The 22,312-nt window shown below is 41.9% G+C and overlaps 1 protein-coding gene across 4 annotated transcripts in view; it reads right to left on the bottom strand.

Annotated features, from left to right (window-relative positions):
• Positions 1 to 22,312, bottom strand: part of LOC105493221 (glycerol-3-phosphate dehydrogenase 2) — a 148,954-nt gene that overhangs the window by 118,664 nt on the left and 7,978 nt on the right. The window contains exon 1 of one of the 4 annotated variants that reach the window (XM_011760747.3): positions 10,509 to 10,575. The exons of the other annotated variants lie outside the window; for them this stretch is intronic. The gene's annotated coding sequence lies outside the window, so the exon portion shown is untranslated. Of the gene's footprint in view, positions 1 to 10,508; positions 10,576 to 22,312 lie in introns of those variants that run through there. 4 annotated transcript variants of the gene reach the window in all.

The raw sequence follows: 22,312 nt of genomic DNA, 5'->3' as shown, positions 1-22,312 counted from the left end.
ATAGAATGAGAGAAGGACGGAAGGAAGGAAGGAAGGAAGGACGGAAGGAAGGAAGGAAGGAAGGAAGGAAGGAAGGAAGGAAGGAAGGAAGGGAGGGAGGGAGGGAGGGAGGGAGGGAGGAAGTCCTTTACCTTGAAGGAAGGAAGGAAGGAAGGAAGAAAGGAAGTCCTTTACCTTGCTAGAAAATAAGCTGCAAATCAAAGAGCTTTAAATGTCTGTCTTAAGATTAAAACATATCAAGCCTTCCCTCAAAATTTATTAAAACTAACAAAGCCTTACAGAGTAACGACAATCATGGCTGTTGAATACATACTGTAAAATGTTTTGCAAGAAAACAAAGTCCACGCCGGGTATGGTGGCTCATGCCTATAATCCCAGCACTTTGGGAGGCCAGGGTGAGGGGGTCACCTGAGGTCAGGAGTTCGAGATCAGCCTGACCATCATAGTGAAACCCAGCTTCTACTAAAAATACACAATTAGCTGGGCATGGTACATGCCTTTAATTCCAGCTAGTTGGGAGGCTGAGGCAGGAGAATCACTTGAACCCGGGAGGTGGAGGTTGCAATGAGTCGAGATCACGCCACTATACTGCAGCCTAGGCAACAAGAGCAAAACTCCATCTCAAAAAAAAAAAAAAAGAAAAGAAAAGAAAAGAAAGAAGAGAAAGTCCACTTCACCATATAAATTAGTGTGCTTTAAAAAGGCCTTAGATATTATAAAATACTGCTGAGGCACTGTGAATCAGATGAAATGGTTTTATATATATAAGGGCAATAATGAACTTTAACTCTCTTCAGAAGAAATATGCCATAAAACAATTTCAATTAAATAACATGTTCAGAGAAAAGGGTGCTTCAGATAATCAAGTTTCCATTTACCTGGATCTTAATCAGACATCTGTTTTGTTGTTTTTAAACAGCGTACATTTATGTGAAATATACCACTATGAATTAGGAAAGACTATCTACTAAATTAGGCATTTTTCTTTGAAGACAAAAAAAAAATCTTAAGAAACTTCAAGATTATTGTTCTAAAATCTCTTCTTTTTAAAATAGCACAGATGTAGAAGATATTACATCTGAAGAGAACTAGGCTTCCAATGTAATAAGCACAAACATAACTGAAAAGCTTTCAAAACTGAAAATCTGACTTTAATTTTCTTAGTGTTTGTTCATTATTTTTATCACTCAAGAAGAAAATGGCAGGGCACGGTGGCTCACGCCTGTAATCCCAGCACTTTGGGAAGCCATGGCAGGTGGATCACTTGAAGCCAGGAGCTCAAGACCGGCCTAGTCAACATGGTAAAACCCCGTCTCTACTAAAAATACAAAAATTAGCCAGGCGTTGTGACAGGTGCCTGTAGTCCCAGCTACTCAGGAGGCTGAGGTAGGAGAATCACTTGAACCCAGGAGGTGGAGGTTGCGGTGAGCCAAGATTGTGCCACTGCATACCAGCCTGGGCAACAGAGCAAGACTCGGTCTCAAAAAAAAAAAAAAAAAAGAAAATGTACCAATTCTTTCAAAAGTTCCTGTTGCAATTGCATTATATGCCATTAGAAATGTATTTCGGGAAATATCTGTTGAAGATGGCTTAAGAAATCCTGAGCTTATTTTTTTAATTATGACTGAGTTTTCAATAATAATTAGCTATAGCACAATAACTTCAGTTAATTTACTTGCACATTGTAAAAGAAAGTTCTCAATTTGAATACAGCTCTATTACAAACATCACTCCACATATATGTAAGGTAGTAGCGGTGACTGAGAGTTATAAGAGACCAAGAAGGCCAGGCGCGGTGGCTCAAGCCTGTAATCCCAGCACTTTGGGAGGCCGAGACGGGCGAATCACGAGGTCAGGAGATCGAGACCATCCTGGCTAACACGGTGAAACCCCGTCTCTACTAAAAAAAAATACAAAAAACTAGCCGGGCGAGGTGGCGGGCGCCTGTAGTCCCAGCTACTCGGGAGGCTGAGGCAGGAGAATGGCGTGAACCCAGGAGACGGAGCTTGCAGTGAGCTGAGATCCGGCCACTGCACTCCAGCCTGGGCGACAGAGCGAGACTCCGTCTCAAAAAAAAAAAAAACAAAAAACAAGAGACCAAGAAGTGCGCTGGGGTGGGGAGACCAGTCACTCCGTTTCCTTGACAGCGAGAAGATCCCTAGGAAACAAAGCTGACTACTTTTTCCATCCTGTACTCTTTTTTCTCCTATAACCTGTTGAAATTTACATGTAAAATTTACTCCTCATACATCTAATAATCCACAAGTATAAATGGAACTACAACAAAGAGCCAAAGCACAGATACAATGCATACATGAAAAAGGAAACCTGAGATGTACTGTAGTCAAAATAACCACGTATTAGAATATTTAGCTTACTGATTCCACTTCCTAAAAATATCTGACTCATTAAGGAAATAAGAATCAGATAAGCGAAACAGATTGAAGTAATGCATACTGCTAACAAAATTCCCATTTAAAGTATGTGAAAACAATGTATTTCCTAAATGCTCCATCCCCACATCAAAAAACGTGAAGAAAATATACTGTTTTCCTTCACCGACGCAAAAATAATAACGAAAGTTGTATTTCTATCTCAGTCATTTCGGCTAAAATGGTCTTGGTCATAAGATCTTACTCTCCCCAGTTGAATGACGCATCCTTTCCAAACTAAATAAAAAGATATTTCTTTTCTTTTTAAAAGGGCTGGTACACCCCCTCATGAAAAGCATTCAAGTACTATAGTCTAGTCATTGTGCGTAAGATGCTGGGTTTCAACATTACACAGCTAATACCACAGAGATGACAGGTCTAAAATTTATATAGCATAAATAGAGAAAATAAAGGGTTCCACTCAATTTTCCTTTTAAAGCTGTCACTGATCTTTTTTTTTTTAAAAAAAAAGAACTCTATATTCTTTCCCAAAAATATATAATTCTCTATATTGTATTCCTAAAACTCTAAATTAAAAAAGAAAATCACCAGGGGGTATTCCGGAAGGAAAGACTCCCTTGTAATTCTGTCTCTTCCACTAACTTCCTCTGTGATTTCAGGCAAATCACTTGAACTTGCTGATCCTCACTCCAACTATATATGAGTTAGCCTTCAAAATGTCCAAAGCTATTTTAACTTTAAAAGTTTATTACTTTATGGTTTTCCCTCATTCAATAGATGCAGAGGGGAAAACAACCCTCATGCATTAAATGTGGCATTCTCTTAATGTCCTATTTATTGAGCACTGCTAGATAATTAAAATTTGCATTCATGGTTTTATTCAATAATTATTTACTGATCATCCATCATGTGTCAGGCACTGAGCAAACAACTGACAACACACACAAAAAAATCCCTGCATTCCAAGAGTTTATATCTGAGTGGAGTACACAGTTAAAAAAAAAAAAAAAATTCTGTATTCTTTTGGGTTAAAATACTATATTTCAAAAACGTAAGTCACACTTTGGCTTTTTAAATAAAGAATATTAACCATGATTTCAATTATTGATGACTCACAGCCATCCATATGTACATGCTATGATAAGGTGATGGCCTCAGGAATAGTAGGATTGATAACACTATTAACTCCTTTACTTTGTGGTCCCAAGCCCCAGTCTGTTCCTGTATGAATTCTTCCTCTCTCAGCTTTATAAAATTTTCCTGTTTCTTCCAAACTATCAGGCTGATGATAATCTTCCCTGTTTATCTTTGAGATCACTTCTTTTTTTATTATTATTATACTTTTAAGTTCTAGGGTACATGTACACAATGTGCAGGTTTGTTGCATATGTATACTTGTGCCATGTTCGTGTGCTGCACCCATTAACTTATCATTGTTACCACTGTGGTTAGAAAAATGAGGGCCAAGTTAGTTAACTGTGTTTCAAATACAAGTAAATAGCTCTAAGCAAGGCTAAAGGAGCTACTTACTAGAATTTTAACACTTGGTTTTCAATGTTCTGGCTCTAACTTTTCAGGGACCTTTTTACCCCCTTCTTTTATGTGTTTCAGGTTAGTAGAGCCTACCATAAAACATCTGGATTTTGCTATACACGCTGTGAATGAAACTAACTACCCAATGGGTAGTTTTTCTGTGCTCTCCTTGATTTAAAGAAATGTTTGCAGATAAATGGACCCAAAAAACCCATCTGCTGCTCCTAAAAAACGAAAATTCCTTGAGAACTGGCTTATTAAAAACATGCCATTAGCAAAGGTAAGATTAAAATTGTAATGTCTTCGAATATAACCAAAGCAAGAGTTCCATCAAATACTCAGGAAAGTATCCCTGAAGGACCTACCCAAGTGGAGAAGACAGGAGGAGAAGCATTGGTTCAGGTAACATACATTCATTCAACTGGGACTGACTGAATGCCTGGTAGATCCCCAGCACTGTTCCAAGGCCTGGGAATTCCTCTACTCTCATGGATTGGAAGAGACAAAAATAAACATGTAAACAAATATAAAAATTAAATATTTTGAAAGTGAGAATTACTAGGAACAAATAAAGATGAAATAATAGGTTAGAGGATAACTGACATAGGCTGGATGTGGTGGCTTATGCCTGTAATCCCAACACTTGGGGAGGCCAAGGTGGGAGGATCGCTTGAGGTCAGGAGTTTGAGACTAGCCTAGGTAACACAGTGAGACACTGTCCCTACAAAAAATAGAAAAATTAGCCGGGCATGGTAACAAGTCCCAGCTACTCAGGAGGCTGAGGCAGGAGGATTGCTTGAGCACAGGAGTTGGAGGCTACAGTGAGCCATGATCACACCAACCTGGGTGACAAAGTGAGACACTATCTCATAAACAAACAGAAAAAGTCAGTGGAGGATTTTAATCAGTACAATGATACAATGAAATTTATATTTCAGAAAGAAAGGAAGAAATGCCCTAGCTGCAGTATAGAGGATGCCTTTTAGGGTAATAAGAGTAAAAGTAGAGCCTGGAAGGTCAAGGCTACAGTGAGCCGAGATCTCACCACTGCACTCCACCCTGGGCAACAGAGTGAGACCCTCTCTCAAAAAAAAAAAAAAAAAGAGAGCGAGAGAGAGAGTGATAATCTGCTGCTTGCCTACAGGAACACAGCTACTCCTACAGGCACAGCCAGGGACCTGCCAGTCACAGGGTGCTGTCCTTGGCATATTCAAATGACACCAATGACCCCCAGGAGACGAGAGAGAGAGAGAGAGTTGTTTTTTCATTAGGATACCATTAGCCATGTTCATAATGAGTAGATGCAAGTACAGAAAAAAGGACACAACGGGAGAGGGGGAAAGAGTTAACAAATTAAATGAGAAAACAAGCAAAAATGCCAACTGCAATCAAAAACAAGATTCTGTAACAGGGAAACAAATACTTTTGGGATAAACTTGAATGTAAATATGTATTGAACTTACATACTTGAAAGACTGTTCATCTCATTCAGTCTAACAGGCTAGTAACAATGAACAGACAGTGTCAACTAAGAGAGCCTCTTAAAAGCCAACAGCAGAAATCTTTTTTGTATTTCTATTTCCCCTTGGGCTGGGGTTGTTTGCAGGTGACTTTTCTTGCCCCACAACTCATTATAATTTGAACTGATTCTGGACCCGTATTAGAAAAGAACCCTATGTCACATCTCAAAAGGCTGAGGCACCCAGAACATTTCCCACTAACCACAGGCCAGGAAGCTGAGAGCTGTGTGAAGCTTACTGACCCAGTTGAGTATAGATTTAATAGGCAAGAGAGACTGCATATGATTAATTACACTTATTTATATTTATGGGTTTGAATCTTGAGGATGCTTGGCCTATCCCCATTTTATTTCATAATTTTCCCCCTATTGGAGCCTGAAGAGGAAAAGTCAATTGCCTGAGTGTTGGCATCACACTGGAAACTAAAGGGCCATTCATTTCAATTCCAGCTCAAGGAACACTCTGGCTGAGCAGATGCAATTCACCAGACCCCAGTGGGCTAGGATCGCACTGTTGTCAGTCAAATCACATAGCTGATGGAATTCAGCAGAGTACATGAGCAATTTATACTCAACAGCCTCTCTTCAACTATAAATTTTGAAATAATTTTGAGAAAATGTCTGAGATAAAATTGGGATAATATTAAGTAAAACTTAAACTTAATCCAAAAAATTTTGGCCATAGTTTGAGCCTCTGTTCCTACCATGAAGCAGTCAGAAGGCAAGTGACTAAGTGGCATTTCTAATAGGATTCCTGTCAAAATGCCAGGTTCCAGTATCAATCCAATGACCTTCAGGCCTGACCTCACCTAGTGCACTTGAGCCTACTCCTTCGGTCATTCGTCTAGCAGCTACCAGCAACATGGCGTGCTTTTCAGATAATACTCAGTGGCAGCCAAGTGCTCTGCAGAGATCACAGAATGGGCACTCAGCAATGTCAGTCTACCCTACAATAGTCTCAGCCTGAACAAACTTCCCTGGACTTCAGTGTCCTCACATAAAAGATTGAGATCGTCTATATATTCCCTTTTTATTTTATTTATTTATTTATTTATTTTGAGATGGAGTCTTGCTCTGTTACCAGGCTGGAGTGCAGTGGCACGATCTCGGCTCACTGCAACCTCCGACTCCCTGGTTCAAGCGATTCTCCTGCATCAGCCTCCCGAATAGCTGGGATTACAGGCACGCACCACCATGCCCAGCTAATTTTTGTGTTTTTAGTAGTTTCTAGTAGGTTTCACCATGTTGGCCAGGATGGTCTCGATCTCCTGACCTTGTGATCTGCCCACCTCGGCCTCTCAAAGTGCTGGGATTATAGGCATGAGCCACCGTACCTGGCCTATATTCCCTTTTTCATGGCACTGCTGGACCCATAACCCTGGCCTTTGGCACTCCAAGGCCTTCTGCCATTTTTCCCATCTAAACTGGACAGTAGGGGTAAGTCACTCACCATGCCAAATGACTGCCATCAACATCCCCTTAACCTCCTCTGACTTGAAAAAGCAACACCTCCATACTGAAAAGAATCATAATAAAGAAAAATCTAAAAATAAGTGGACACCCTTAAATAAATTAGACATTCTAGAATTTCTTTACCTTGTAGGAATTAATCCTTTCTGCGTTAATTACACTCTGGATAGAGATGGGGTAATGGACAAGTAGAAAATTAAATATGAAGAGAACAAAAGTAAATAAAACAGTGTCTCTATGTGTATACATATACATATATATATTTCTGTTTTAAAGTATATGTGCATACACATATATACTCACAAGTGAAGGCTAGAAGAATATACTCAAAAATGTTAAAAATCTCATCTTTGAATGGTAGTATTATGAATCATTTTTATTTTCTTCCTTGTGTGCATTATTTTCTAGATTTCTAAAATAAGCATGAACTATACTTGTAATTAGAAAAAAAAAATGTGTGTGTACACGCATATGATAGAAAGAGACTTGAAAAAAAGAATTCCAAGGAGCACCATGCAGATGGATAGCTGACATTTGACCAAATCCCATATCATCTGACCATTACTTGAGTGATTTTCCCGTTATACAACTTTTCTCATCTTTAATGAACTACAGCAAAAGACCCACATAAAAAAAGAAAAAGAAGAGTTTGCCTTTACAATGTATTAGGAATCTTTGAATAAGAACTGGAAAATGCCACAGAATTATCTACCTCATTCTGAAGAAATCTCCACCCTAACTAAAATGAATTTGCCTTGAGCAAGGGACACAATAACCATTTAAGCTTGAGTTAAGCTGCACCTAAACTTGCCCTACATTTTTAGTTATTGCACATTACAGCCTCTCAGGGATTTACAGTTTTAATGCAACACTGGAAATCCCAACAACAAATCAAACCAGAAACTGCAAAGCTGATCCAACTTCCTGGAATTTGGTGTTTCCCAAATTTCAACTCCATAACTACAGAATCTCTTTAGGTAACACACCCAGGGGGCCCCTCCATTGTTCCAGGCCCTAAAGGAGGTCCACGGATGCACAGAGAAGAAACAGACCATCCTAAACTGGGGGTCAACATTCCCTCTCTCTCCCCACCCTGTGATAATTTAGTACTTGCCTGCAGGAACACAGCTACTCCTACAGGCACAGCCAGGGACCTGCCAGTCACAGGGTGCTGTCCTTGGCATATTCAAATGACACCAATGACCCCCAGGAGAACATTCAGTACAGGAGGTGGCCAGTGTAGGAGACAGAAGACACAGACAGCCCTGGGTGAATTCTAACTTAGCCACTAACTAGTTATGTGACTATGAGCTTTAGTTTCCTCATTTATAAAATCTCACCTTTGTCACAAGTTATACTGAGAATTTGAGGTCATGTAAATGAAGCACAAAAACACATCTGCTATCCAACAACTCCCACTGCTAATACATAACATTACTGAGCATCTACAATAAGCTCTGGCCTTTTCACACATCGTGCACATTTGCACGTAGAATCGGGATATAGAAGACTATTGTTACAAGAGAGAGCAAAAGCAACCAATTTCCATCCGGCCACAACCCTGCTTTGGCCTAATCAGCACTTCGTTCTGAACAACCAGGTACACTTAACACTCACAGGTTAGGGAAATAAATTCCACTGTTTCCCTGAAAAGACACAGGCAGGCAGCCTCTTCTGACATATCTCTAGCATCTTTCAACCAAATAAACATTCACTCAAATAGAATGGACACTCTTATTTCAGAGTGCTCTATCAACAATAAATCCATATCAAGCCCAACATCTAATGCAGATCTATTTCCGGGTCACAGGTTACCTGTTACAGAGGTCAGAAGGAGGCAAGAGGATTTTCACTTCAGGTCAGGCTCTAATCATGTGGAGTCCAACGTTTATACCTTTATCTCTAGTAGTCTGTCAGTTGGCAGATTAAAAATATTCCCTGTAAGAAGCCTGAGCAAAGGTTTGTGACCTGAGTCAACCCAAGTCATTGGGACAACTTTGACCCATATGAGTAGTTTCTGGTCCTCTATTTAAAATAGTACTTCTTGGTATTTATTTTTAGTTCAGAGAAGGTGGGGAGTTGCTTTCTGGCTCTATCACAAACTCTGGACACCATCTAAGCACCTTAGGAAAAAATACTAATAAAAACAACAAAATGCCATGGAAATAGTCTAGGAGTCAGGTTTTCTTTTTCTTTTTTTTTTTTTTTTAAAGAAATCAAGCTATTTCTCAAGAATGTGTCCCTTCTAGAATGATACCCTAATCTCAAAATATAAAAGCATACACTGCATCTTTGGTTAACCTTACAATGAGAACCAGGGAACGAGGGTCAGTGACCCCGTCTCAAGTGCCAAAATGGGCCTTGCTTGGTCACTCATGCAGAGCATGCTAACCACAGAGCATGCTAACCACTGTGTTGCTCAAACCACCTTTACCCATGCTACACCATCTCCTTATTGCTCAGACTCCCCCACAACCCACAACCCACCTTCACCCTCCCCTTTCCAGCATTCCCTATCCATCTACACTAAAGAGTGACTCACTCCTGCCCCCTCATTTCGCATTTGCCCTTCCCACTCTTACCTGATTCATTCTGCTGCCATCTGATTTACATTATCTTAATTCTTGGAATACAGAATTAATTAGTTCATGTAGGATCAAGAAGACCAACTTTTTTTTTTCTTTTTTTTTTTTTTGAGACAGAGTCTCACTCCATTGCCCAGGCTGGAGCACAGTGGCATGATTTCTGCAACCTCCACCTTCCAAGTTCAAGCAATTCTCCCACCTCGGCCTCCCAAGAAGCTGGGATTACAGTCATGTGCCACCACACGCAACTAATTTTTGTATTTTTGTAGAGACAAGGTTTTGCCATGTTGGCCAGACTGGTCTCAAACTCCTGACCTCAGGTGATCCGCCCACCTCAACCTCCCAAAGTGCTAGGGTTATAGATGTGAGCCACTGCGCCTGGCCCAAGAAGACCAACATTTGAAGAGACCTAAAGGACTAGACTTTTAACCAATATTCTAGAAGGCTCCATACTCCAATCCTACAATTTTAAGTGGGCACTAGAAAATGCCCAATTAACCAGAAAATCACATTTGTTTGCATTTCTTTGGTGTACCACTGAAAAACGTTAATGATTACAATTCACCAAAAAACAATGGCAATGGCGAGCAAAATCACTGGATAAATCCAGCAGTAAAAGTCATTCAGTAGAAGGAAAAGAACATAGGATGAAGTCTGCTTCCCATCTTAAATAACTACACGGACATTAGTTTTTTTCTGCACTCATCTACTACTTCATTAGAAAATTTTCCTGCACTTTTAAAAAAAAAGAAGTGAAAAAAAGAAAAAAAGACATATAAAATATAATTTAGATTTAACCAAACAAAGGCAACATGGAAATTCAAATATGCAGTGAGTTTTAATTTACTCAACAAACATTTGTGGGGCACCTACTGTATTAGACCATGGGCAAACAAAGATGAATCACTTACTGGTTTCTGCCTTTAAGAAACTAATAGCTTAGAGAGGAGCATTCTAACACAAACACAAATGATACAAATAAGAATAAGAGGCTAAGGGAGTACTTACCCCTGAAGGAAAGAGAAGGCAGGAAGCATCAGGGGAGGTTTCTATGGAAGGCAATATTTAACTTTAACTGTGAAGGTTTACTGTATCCAGAGCGACTATGAGCAAAGACATAATGGTATGAGAGAATATATCATTTTCAAGAACAAGAGGGTGTGGTCTGACTAGGGCAAAGGGTGGAATTAGTAATCATAAGTAAGGAGGTGATGAAACTCAATGGAGCAAGGCAGAAAAATCACTGGAAATCTTATATATGAGTTAAAGGAATTTGAACTTTGTCATTAGACAAAGGATTGTCCACAAAGGCTTTTAAGCGTATGTTTTGGCTACATACTGTGTTATAAGGACTGTGCTAGTCAATTTATATGTGTTACATTCATCTTCACAACATTCCTAGTAGGATTAGATAGAACCATGGTTGAACTTAAAAGACCATTCCCTCATTCCTAATTTTCCAGAGCAGTCTTGAGAGATAAACTAAAAGAATGTGAATCTGGGAGTAAGGAAATCAGAAGACTGGATTCAGGGCAGTCAGGAGACTGGATGCAACTCCTGAGAGCCCATACTAAGACAACGACAGTCATAACAGAGGGGACAGCACAAAGTCCAAATCCATTTTGGAGGGAGAGTTGCTAAGATGACTGCTCCCAGGGAGCGGCAGTCCCTAGTTCTTCAAACAGAAGACCCCTTTCTCTCCCCCAAGGGTTACACCACCATCCTGGCTGAGAAGAGGCCCTAAGAGCGCCTCATGATATTAGCCACCAAAAAGCAGCTGGTCGCCAAGAAGGCCTCTATACTCCAACTGGCCACTACGTCTTCAGGAGATGACCTGGGCTACAGACACTCTAAGAAAGCTTTTGCTCACCCCTGGCCACTACGCAACAGGAGCTGCCACATGGTCCCTACCCAATTTCCCCCAAGACATCACCCGGACTAACCCTAGCATGCTCCACAGCCCTCTTTTCCTCAGTCATCACCAGAAGACCAATCTGCCCCACCTCTCATCTTCCCTATCCCCAGCAAACTCCATTATAGTCTCTTCTCTGAGTGTTCCTTTCACCAAACTAAAACTTGAAAACACAAAGAAAGTAAGATTTAACCTGAATTTCGGAGGCTGAGCCCTAATAACACTGTTTTCCCAGTATCCTATAAAGAGAAGCTTGGTTATATTTTCACTTTTTTTTTTTTCCCCATAGAGATAAAGTCTCACTATGTTGCTCTGGCTGGTCTAGAACTCCTGGCCTCAAGTAATCCTCCCACTTGGCGTACCAAAGCACTGAGATTACAGGCCTGAGACACCACACATGGCCCTATATTCTCATACTTAAGTCTAGTTTCAGCCAGTATAAAGGATGGCTATGGCAGTTGCTAACGTATCAAAATACCTCTCAACCGGTTGACAATTAGTTATGATCAAGAGATTAAAGAGTTAATATCTAGCTTCACAAAAGGCCCCCAGAATCCTGCTCCTGATGGAAGACCTACAACAGCAGGTTACCATTTCATACGAGCTGTTAAATACTTTGAGTAACAACTCTGTTCATATCCCCAAGATCCCCTAACCTAGAGGTGGATTATGTGTCTCTCCAGCTCACCTTCTAATTTCTCTTCAATCCTCTTTCAAAAGTCTTACCTGTCTGAAGTTTATGCCACTAGACTTTACCACCCATTATCCCTTCTCGCTGTCACCTACCCATCTACTGCTATTTCCCCTCATTTGCTGATGACCTTCACACCTATTTCCCTTTCCAAACTCATCCGTCTTCATCATTGCAGTTTTCTTTTTTTTGTTTTTTGTTTTTGAGACAGTCTCGCTTTGTCCCCCAGGCGGCAGAGAAGTGGAGCGATCTTAGCTCACTGCAACCTCCATTTCCTGGGTTCAAGCGATTCTCCTGCCTCAGCCTCCCAAGTAGCTGGGATTACAGGTGCCCACCACCATGCCCAGCTAATTTTTGTATTTTTAGTAGAGACAGAGTTTCGCCGTGTTAGCCAGGCTGGTCTCAAACTCCTGACCTCAGGTGATCCACCCGCCTCAGCCTCCCAAAGTGCTGGGATTACAGGCCTGGCCATCATTGCTGTTTTCTACAACTACATGAAGGCTCCAATTCCTCAACCACCTCAACTCTGATGACCTTTGCTTTAACCCTACCTCATATTATCATAACCTCTGAATTGGGCATCCTCACTATATCAACTCCGCAGACTCCAGCCTCAAGCACCCCACACTGTAAACACTACCTTCTCTTTCTTCAGTTTATCTATTGTAATCTGGAATTTCCATTCCACCGTCTTGGCATTATCTGGCCCTTCACTGACCCTACTATTTGCTTCACTATCAGTCACTTCTCCTGCTGCCTAGCTTAGAATAAATTAGGTCCATCATTGTAATTTCTCCCTTCCAAGCACCCTTAACTCCCTTGCTCCTCTCTTCATGCTTCATTCTAACTCGGCAAATCCCCAAACCGGTTAAACCCAACTATCTGCCTGTTTCACATCTCCACCCAAACAGCTGAAGAAATCGCCTGGGAAAAAACACGTAACCACAACTGGTCTCAATTTAAATTCATAGCTGCAAATCAGTAATGTGCAATCCACACTGACCCACAATCATATTACATTTCCCCAGGATGTTTCAAAATAGCCATTTCCAATCTCTTTTCCCAAACCTGTTTCACCCCTCCACACCCCAAAATCATCACACTTCACTGGGAAAGTAGACGCAACTAGGTAAAAATTCCATCTTCCCACCACCCAAATGATGACTTATCCACCTCTGTACTCATTCTCTCTGCAGTCCTTCTTTTTACTAATAAAATGTGCCGGTTTCAAGTAAAGACCAACCATTCTATTTGTACACTAGATCCCCTTCCTTCACGGCTCTTCAAAAATTTTGCTCTTCAACAATTACCTATCACTCTCTCCTACCTTCATCAGCTCCTCTTCTCTACTTAATCATTTTGTCAGTATAGAAATTCACTGTATCATCCTCTAGTTCTAACAAACCCTCTCTTGACCAATATCGTCTTCCAAGAACTGTTCCACTTCTCTGCTTTCCTTCATAACAAAACTTCTTGAAAGAGTTGTCTATAAGCACTGTCTCCACTTCCACAATTCAATCCAATAAACTTTATCCCAGTCTCTCTTCTTAAACTGTATGTCAAATTGTCAAAATCACAAATTACCTCATTTCACCAAATGTAATCTCTATAATTAACATAGTAGAACCATCTCTTTTTTAATATGTTTTGAACTCTTAGCCTCAGAGACACCACGCTCTTCTGCTTTCGTTCCTATCCCACTGGCAACTCCTCCTCCTCTTCTATATAACAGTTGCTCAGTGGCCTGCTTCTCTCTATATACATTCTCTGTAGATAACTCCATCCAGTATCAAATATAACCTATATGCAAATAATTCCTAAGTCTGTATTCTCAGCCAAACTTCTCTCAGAATCTCCAAACCCCATTCACCCAATGGTCTGACATCTCCAAAGGAATAGCTAATAATCACTTCAAACTTAGCCAAAGCAGAACACTTTCTATCTTCCATCAAGTCTGCCTCTCTCCCAGCCCTCCCCTTCTCAGTAAGTGGGTCAGCTGCTCAAATAAAAAATGCAAGCCTTTGTTTTATTCTTTTTCCTTTCCTCCAAATAATCTAGCAGTCAAGTTCGCCCAACTAACTCTATCTCAAAAATATATCCTAAATCTATCCACTTCTTTCTATCCTTTTGCTCTTTGAGACAGAGTCTCTCTGTCACCCAGGTTGGAGTGCGGTGGCACAATCTCGGCTCACTGCAACCTCCACCTCCCAGGTTCAAGTGACTCTCTTCCCTCAACCTCCCTAGTAGCTGGGATTACATGCATGTGCTACCATGCCCGGCTAATTTTTTTTTTTTTTTTTTTTTTTTTGTGTATTTAGTAGAGATGGAGTTTCGCCATGCTGGCCAGGTTGGTCTCAAACTCCCGGCCTCAAGTGATAACACCCCCCTCAGCCTCCCAAAGCGCTGGGATTACGGGCATAAGCCACCGCGCCCAGCCCACTTCTTTCTATCTTTAATACAATGGTTGTCCATCCAATAATAAGTTCTCAATAATAAGTTCTCAGTTCTCAAATGGACCAACCCCCACTTCCCATATTCTGTTTACTAGTAGCAGCCAGCATAGTCTTTGACAGCATGTATTCTCAATGGGAGCAATATCACTCACAGTTGCTTCTTGGCAAGTGAAAAAATGCTGCATATTATACAATTGTTTGTGGCCCTCCAAACCTCAACTCTACCCAACAAAATCTTCTTAGCATTTACACAATACTCTCTTGTTGGGGAGAAATTAAGCTTTTAATTAATTAATTTTAGTTTAACTTTTCTTCTTGGAAATGTATCATTAAAAAAATTAAGACTATTTTACGGTAAAACCACACAATTTCTCTTGCCTCCATATAATCCTCTAATTGTTTCTAGCACCCCAGAATGAAATCTAAACATCTCACCTTGGATTATAAAGACCTATAGGGTCCAGCCCTTGCTATTTTTTAAAGCTTCTCTTAAAACACTGCAGTAGGTTAAATAATGACTCCCACAACACATCTCATCCTAATCCCTGGAAACTGTGAATGTTAGGCCAAAAAAAAATTTTTTTTTCACCAATGTGATTAAATTAACACCGAGGGAAAGGTTATTCTGAATTACCAGGGGGAGCCCTAAATGTAATCACTTTACATCCTTGTAAGAGGAAGACAGAGGGTGATTTGATACAGATGAGAACGCAATGATGTGACCACAGAAGTAGAGACAGGAATCACGCAGCCACAGCCAGGGAATGCCAGAAGCCACCAGAACGAAGGAGTTAAGGAGTTAAGAACCAGATTCACTCCTCAGAAAGGAGCATATCCTGCTAACTCCTTGATTTTGGCACAATGAAACTGACTTCAGATTTCTGGCCTCCTGCATCAGGAGCGAATAAATTTCCATTGTTTTAAGCCACCAAGTTTGTGGTCATTTTGTGTCTGGAATTTGTGGGTTCTTGGTCTCACTGACTTCAAGAATGAAGCGTGGACCCTCACAGTGAGTGTTACAGTTCTTAAAGATGATAGTCTGGAGTTTATCCCTTCAGATGTTCAGATGTGCCTGCAGTTTCTTCCTTCTGGTGGGTTCCTGGTCTCGCTGATACCAGCAGTGAAGCTGCTGACCTTCACAGTGAGTGTTACAGCATAGACCGAAAGAGTGAGCAGCAGCAAGATTTATTGTAAAGAATAAAACAAACCTTCCTCAGCGTGAAAGGGGATCACAGCAAGTTGCCACTGGCTGCCTCCCACAGCCTGCTTTTATTCCCTTATCTGACCCCACCCACATCCTGTTGATTGGTCCATTTTACAGAGAGCTGATTGGTCCATTTTGACAGAGTCCTGATTTGTGCATTTACAATTCCTGAGCTAGACACAGAGTGCTGATTGGTGCGTTTACAATCCTTGAGCTAGACACAAAATGCTAGACAGAAAAGTTCTCCAAGTCCCCACTAGGTTAGCTAGATACAGAGTACTGATTGGTGTATTTACAGACCTTGAGCTAGACACAGAGTACTGATTGGTGTAATTACAAACCCTGAGCTAGACACAAACTGCTGATTGGTGTGTTTATAATCCTTGGGCTAGACACAGAGTGCTAGACAGAAAAGTTCTCCAAGTCCTCACTAGGTTAGCTAGATACACAATACGGATTGGTGTATTTACAAACCTTGAGCTAGACAGGGTGCTGATTGGTGTATTTACAATCCCTTAGCTAGACATAAAGGTTCCCAAAAGTCCCCACTAGACCCAGGAACCCAGCTGGCTTCACCTAGTGGATCCTGCACCAGGGACCCAGGCGGAGCTGCCCGCCAGTCCCACCTTAACACCGGCAGTCCTCAGCCCCTGGGCGGTCGATGGGACCAACTTCCATGGGACCGAGCACCGCAGCCCAGGGGGCGGCACTCGCGTGGGGAGGGTCAGGCGGTGAAGGAGCCTATGGCAGGGGCAGGGGCAGGGGCGGGGGCGGGGAGGTTCGGGCATGGCGGGCTGCAGGTCCGGAGCCCTGCCCCGCAGGGAGGCAGCTGAGGCCCTGTGAGAATTCGAACACAGTGCCCGCGGGCCGGCACTTCTGGGGGACCCGGGGCACCCTGTGAAGCTACTGGCCCAGGTGCTAAGCCCCTCACTGCCGGGGGCTGGCGGCCCCGGCCAGCCGCTCTCAGTGCGGGGCCCACGGAGCCCACACCTACCCGGAACTCGCGCTGGCCTTGCACAGCCTGGGTTCCCGCCCGCGCCTCCACCTGCGCCTCTCCCTGCACACCTCCCCGCAAGCAGAGGCAGCCGGCTCCAGCCTTGCCCAGCTCAGAGAGGGGCTCCCACAGTGCAGCAGTGGGCTGAAGGGCTCCTCAAGCACGGCCAGAGTGGGGCCCAGGCCGAGGAGGCACTGAGAGCGAGAGACGGCCGCCAGCACGTTGTCACCTCTCAATTTGTTACAGCAGCCACAGGACACCAATACAAACACTTCTCACTCTTACCCACTAAGTTCCAGATTTATTTGCCTTCTGATGTCTGTCAAATCAGGATTACTATTACTGTTTTGGGGCCAGCTGCCTCTACCTGGAATGCTCTGCTCAACTTTGCATGGCAAGCTCCTTCCGGTCATTCACGACTCAGCTTAAATGTCAAGTCCTCAGAGGCCTTTCCAAATGATTCAAATCCAAAGTATTCATACAATTCTTACCTTGTCATATCTCTCCTTTATATAAGCATTATTATTTCTTTGTCCCCTACTAAAATGTAATTCTACAAAAGCAGAAACTGTGTGTGTTTTGTATATCACTATAATCTTATTTGTAGAAAAATTCCTGACAGGCCGGGCACAGTGGCTCACACCTGTAATCCCAGCACTGTGGGAGGCCAAGGCAGGTGGATCACAAGGTCAGGAGCTCAAGACCAGCCTGGCCAAGATGGTGAAACCCCGGCTCTACTAAAAATACAAAACAATTAGCTGGGTGTGGTGGCGGGTGCTTGTAATCCCAGGTACTTGGGAGGCTGAGGCAGAGAATTGCTTGTCCCTGGGAGGCAGAGGTTGCAGTGAGCCAAGATCGTGCCACTGCACTCCAGCCTAGGCAACAGAGCAAGACTCAAAAAAAAAAAAAAAAAAAAGGAAAAATTACTGACACATATTAGGTGATTGATAGACCTAACAAACAAATGGATGGATGATGTAGGCAGTGAGAGAAAAGATGATGGCATTTGTCAATATGGAAAGGAATAGCATATGAAAGAAGGAAGAAATTATGGGTCCTGACCCAACTATGGGACATGTAAGTGGAAATGCCTGAGTTTAGCGAATAAGTCTGCCTAAGAATGTTGATTTGGGATTGAATGAAATCAGGGATATTGATGAACTTGGTGGAAAAAGCATCAACAGAGAAAAGAGAGTGAACTAAAGACAGACCCTGGGAATTCCAATATCAAGGCTCGAGGCAAAGAACCTGCAAAGAGATCCATAAGGAGTAATCCAAGAGAAGATGTCACAATAGCCTAGTGAAAACTCAATTTCACAGAAAAGAGAATGAGCAGAATCATGGCAATATTAAGTAATAAAATCTCATTGATTGTCAGTCAAGAGGACACTCATAATCATAACAAGAGCAGATTTGGGCCAGGCTCACACCTGTAATCCCAGCACTTTGGGAGGTTAAGGAGGGAGTATCGCTTAAGCCCAGGAGTTCAAGACCAGCCTGGGCCACATGGCAAGGCTCCATCTCTATAAAAATTTTTAAAAATCAATAAGGTATGATGGCCTGAACCTGGGGTCCCAGCCACTCAGGAGGCTGATGTAGGAGGATCGCTTGAGCCCAGGAGTTCCAGGCTGCCATGAACTATGATGGTGCTACTGCACTTCAGTCTGAGTAACAGGGTGAGACCCTGTCTCAGGAAAGAAAAAGACACAGAGTGATTCATCTGAGATAAAAGACAGATTCCAAAAGTTGTGGAGTGAATGGAAGGTGGGGAAGTAGAAAAATAAGGCACAAAAGGTACTTTAAGGAAGAAGAGCTTGAAGGAAAGGAGAAAGAGAGCATGTAGCAAGAAGGCAGAATGGGGCACAGGGGCAATGTTGGTTATTGGTCTTGCTTGTTTGTTTTTGTAATGGGAGAATCTTGAGCATTCTTGTAAATATTTGAAATGCATCTCAGCATCTCCAATACAAACAAACAAATAAATACAAAACAGGTAAGCATAGAAAAATTTCATAGAATAAGACATCTGAAGGGAATGGGGAATCCAAAGTATGGGGGAAAGCATCAACTTTGGATAACCACCTCTAAGTCAAGAATTAATGAGGGGTTGATGGATTCAGATATAGAAATGATGTGGAATGGAGAAAAATATTAAGATTTGACATGTTATTTCAATTCTCTCAGTATAATAGAAGGCAAGGGCCAGGGGCAGTGATTCATGCCTGTAATCCTAGCACTTTGGGAGGCCAAGGCAAATCATGAGTTCGAGACCAGCCTGGCCAACACGGTGAAACCTTGTCTCTACTAAAAATACAAAAATTAGCCAGGCGTGGTGGCACGTACCTGTAATCCCAGCTACTCTGGAGGCTGAGGTTTAAACCCAGGAGGCAGAGGTTGCAGTGAACCAAGATCATACCACTGCACTCCAGCCTGGGGGCCAGAGCCCGACTCCATCTTTAAAAAAAAAAAAAACAAAACTGCAAGGACACTTAGGGGACAGCTAAGTCATTATCAAAAATGCATATTCTCTTCTTCCTGGACTTGTAGCTAGACTACATGTGCCAATCTCCCTTTCAGGTAAGTATCACTACACAACAGACTTCCAGCCAATGGTATATGAGCAGAACTAATGCATTCATTCAAGATTATGTGTTTAAGGCCAGGCGCAGTAGCTCACACCTGTAATCCCAGCACTTGGAGTGGCTGAGGCGGGCGGATTGCCTGAGGTCTAGGAGTTCGAGACCAGCCTGGTCAACATGGCAAAACCCCATCTCTACTAAAAATACAACAATTAGCTGGGCATGGTGGCACAAGTCTGTAATCCCAGCTACTTGGGAGGCTGAGGCGGGAGAATCACTTGAGCCCACAAGGCAGAGGTTGCAGTGAGCCGAGATCGTGCCACTGCACTCCAGCCTGGGCGACAGAGCGAGACTCATCTCAAAAAAATAAGATTATGTGCTTAGAAAGTAGATACGCTTCTTGATTTTCCCTTTCACCATCCACTGGCTGGCTGTAGTTGAAAAGAAAGCCCTAAGGAACTGTTGAGTCATAAAATGGAAGAATCCAGAGTGCCTGAATCATTGAGAGGAAAGTGATCCACCAACAAAGACCATGATATAAGCAAAAATTAAACTTGTGCTTGAGCTTGTATCTATTTTCAGGTCTTTCCGTTATGACAGTTGAGCCTACCCTAACCACTAACCATCATCTTTTAATAAAGAAATGCATGGGTGACATAAAAGACTCAAAGAAAATGCTGAAAGTTTGAAAACAACTACAGCAAGAAATAGAAAAATGTATTACGCAGAAAAAGGTAAGAGAACTCTCTCATGACTAAGGCTGGAAAACATACATTTTTATACATCTCCAATACACACAATCATTTTCATTTTCACAATAACCATCAGAAACCCAAGTATAGGAGTGGAAAAGAAGACTGATAGCAAGTTGCACGTTGCTTCTACATCCATTAAGACTAAGAAAATTTTAAGAATGTCATGGATTCCTACAAGTCAAATCATAAGCAATGTCATTATAGGCATGCTGTGCTATGTATGCAACTATTTAAACAAGTTCAGCATCACTGGTGAAAACTAGTGAACTACAATGTAAAGAACTGGGAAGTGTTAGGTGTCAAATGGCAAAGTTCAATGAGTTGGGCAGTGGAATACAATGTAGCAAAAGCCAGGAAATACATTACAGAAATAGGAATAGGATTATCTCTCCATTCTATTGTTTTTAAAACAGTTCTTAAGGCAGTTTCTGCCATACCAGAAAATAACTACATGTGTGGCTTTGTAAGTCCCTTAACTTCTCTGTGCCTGTTTGCTCCCTGATATGACAGGGTTCACTGCTGATACATTTAAAAATGTAAACAAAGTACTCAGCACAGTGCCTAGAAAATGGCAACTGCTTAATAAATACTTGTCATTGCTATTTATTATTAATAAGAAAAAGACCAGGTTAGGTTAAATTGCTAAACTCGTTCCTATTTTAAAATTCTGTGAATCTGGCCAGGCACAGGGGCTCATGCCTGTAATCCCAGCACTTCTGAGGCAAAGGCAGGAGGATTGCTTGAGACTAGGAGTTCAAGACCAGCCTGGGCAACATAGTGAGACACTGTCTCTAATAAATATTTTTTAATTAGCCAGGCATGGTGGCACACACCTGTCATTCTAGTTACTCAAGAGGTTAAGGCGGAAGAATCGCATGAGGCAGTTCAAAGCTGCAGTGAGCTGTAAATGTGCCACTGCACTCCTGCCTGGGCAGCAGAGCAAGATTCTGTCTTTAAAAATAATAATAAATAAAATTATGTTAGTGTTTGTGTGTGTGTATGTGTGTGTATTTGTTTTTGAGACAGTCTTGTTCTGTTGCCCAGGCTGGAATGCAATGGCACGGTCTCAGCTCACTGCAAACTCCACCTCCCAAGTTCAAGCGATTTTTGTGTCTCCGTCTCCTGAGTAGCTAGGAATACAGGCACCCACCACCACACCTATTTTGGTATTTCTAGTAGAGACAGGGTTTTGCCATGTTGGCCAGGCTGGTATCAAACTCCTGGGCTCAAGCAATCCACCTGCCTTGGCCTCCCAAAGTGCTGGGATTACAGGCATAAGCCACTGCCCCCCGCAGTATCTATATTTTTTAGATAAGTATCCCAGCTACTTAATGGTGGGTGGGGATGGGGAAAAGGGGTTAATACTAGCAAACATAATGAAAGAAAAAAGTGAAAATATACTCGTTCTGATAAGTCCTATGAGCATAATCCTGAAGAGAGATAAAAGAATGTGGCAGCCTCTAGATGTGAATGCTATACCTGGAGAGGCTGAGAGCAAAGAAACCCTAAACTCCAGGAAATAAAAGGAAAATCTAGGCCAGGGTCCAGAGGCAAACAGAACCCAGTGGCCAGGACTGGCTTCCTTTTAGGTAGGACAAGAGAAATAAACATTTCATGCTCTCCATGGATTTCAAATTCATCCAATCCAGCCACCTTATTTGACAGAGGAGAAAAGTGAAAGGTCCAGATGCTAACCAAAGCCACACTGGAGTGGCTATAATGTAGCTGCAGGGATGCTCAGAAGTAGGCACTGCCCACCTTTGACTTAGCCTACATACATGGTCCCCAAGGCGTTGTCCCCATAGAATCCAACACCTTTGATAAAGGTGACAAAATAATTTTTATAAGTCATCTTGTTAGGAATTCATTTTCTAGATTGTTAAGAGATTGGATTAGGTGGGTAAGTGGGGGAAGGGAGAAATTGGTGAAAAGAAGGAAGCTCTGGTGTCCTGACAGGGGTGCTGAGTCCTCAGTGGACATTAAGTGGCCTCCTTATTTGTAGATTCCTCCACTGATTTTCTTCAAGGATTCCTTTTATAATGTCATTTCGCCCCTTCCCTCTCCTAAATATCCTTAAGATATTAAACCTCTCAGCACCTTAAGAGAGGGAAAAATTTTTTGAAATAAAAATAAAAAGATTAAAACTGCCAAATGTGTAGGGAGGGAGATGCCTAAAAAACATACAGTGTAAAGTATCCAGTTGAATAGATTACCTGAAATACACCTG

The sequence above is a fragment of the Macaca nemestrina genome, chromosome 11 (genome assembly GCF_043159975.1).
Source record: "Macaca nemestrina isolate mMacNem1 chromosome 11, mMacNem.hap1, whole genome shotgun sequence".
Classification (NCBI taxonomy): domain Eukaryota; kingdom Metazoa; phylum Chordata; class Mammalia; order Primates; family Cercopithecidae; genus Macaca; species Macaca nemestrina.
This window is presented reverse-complemented; position numbering and strand designations above follow the sequence as displayed.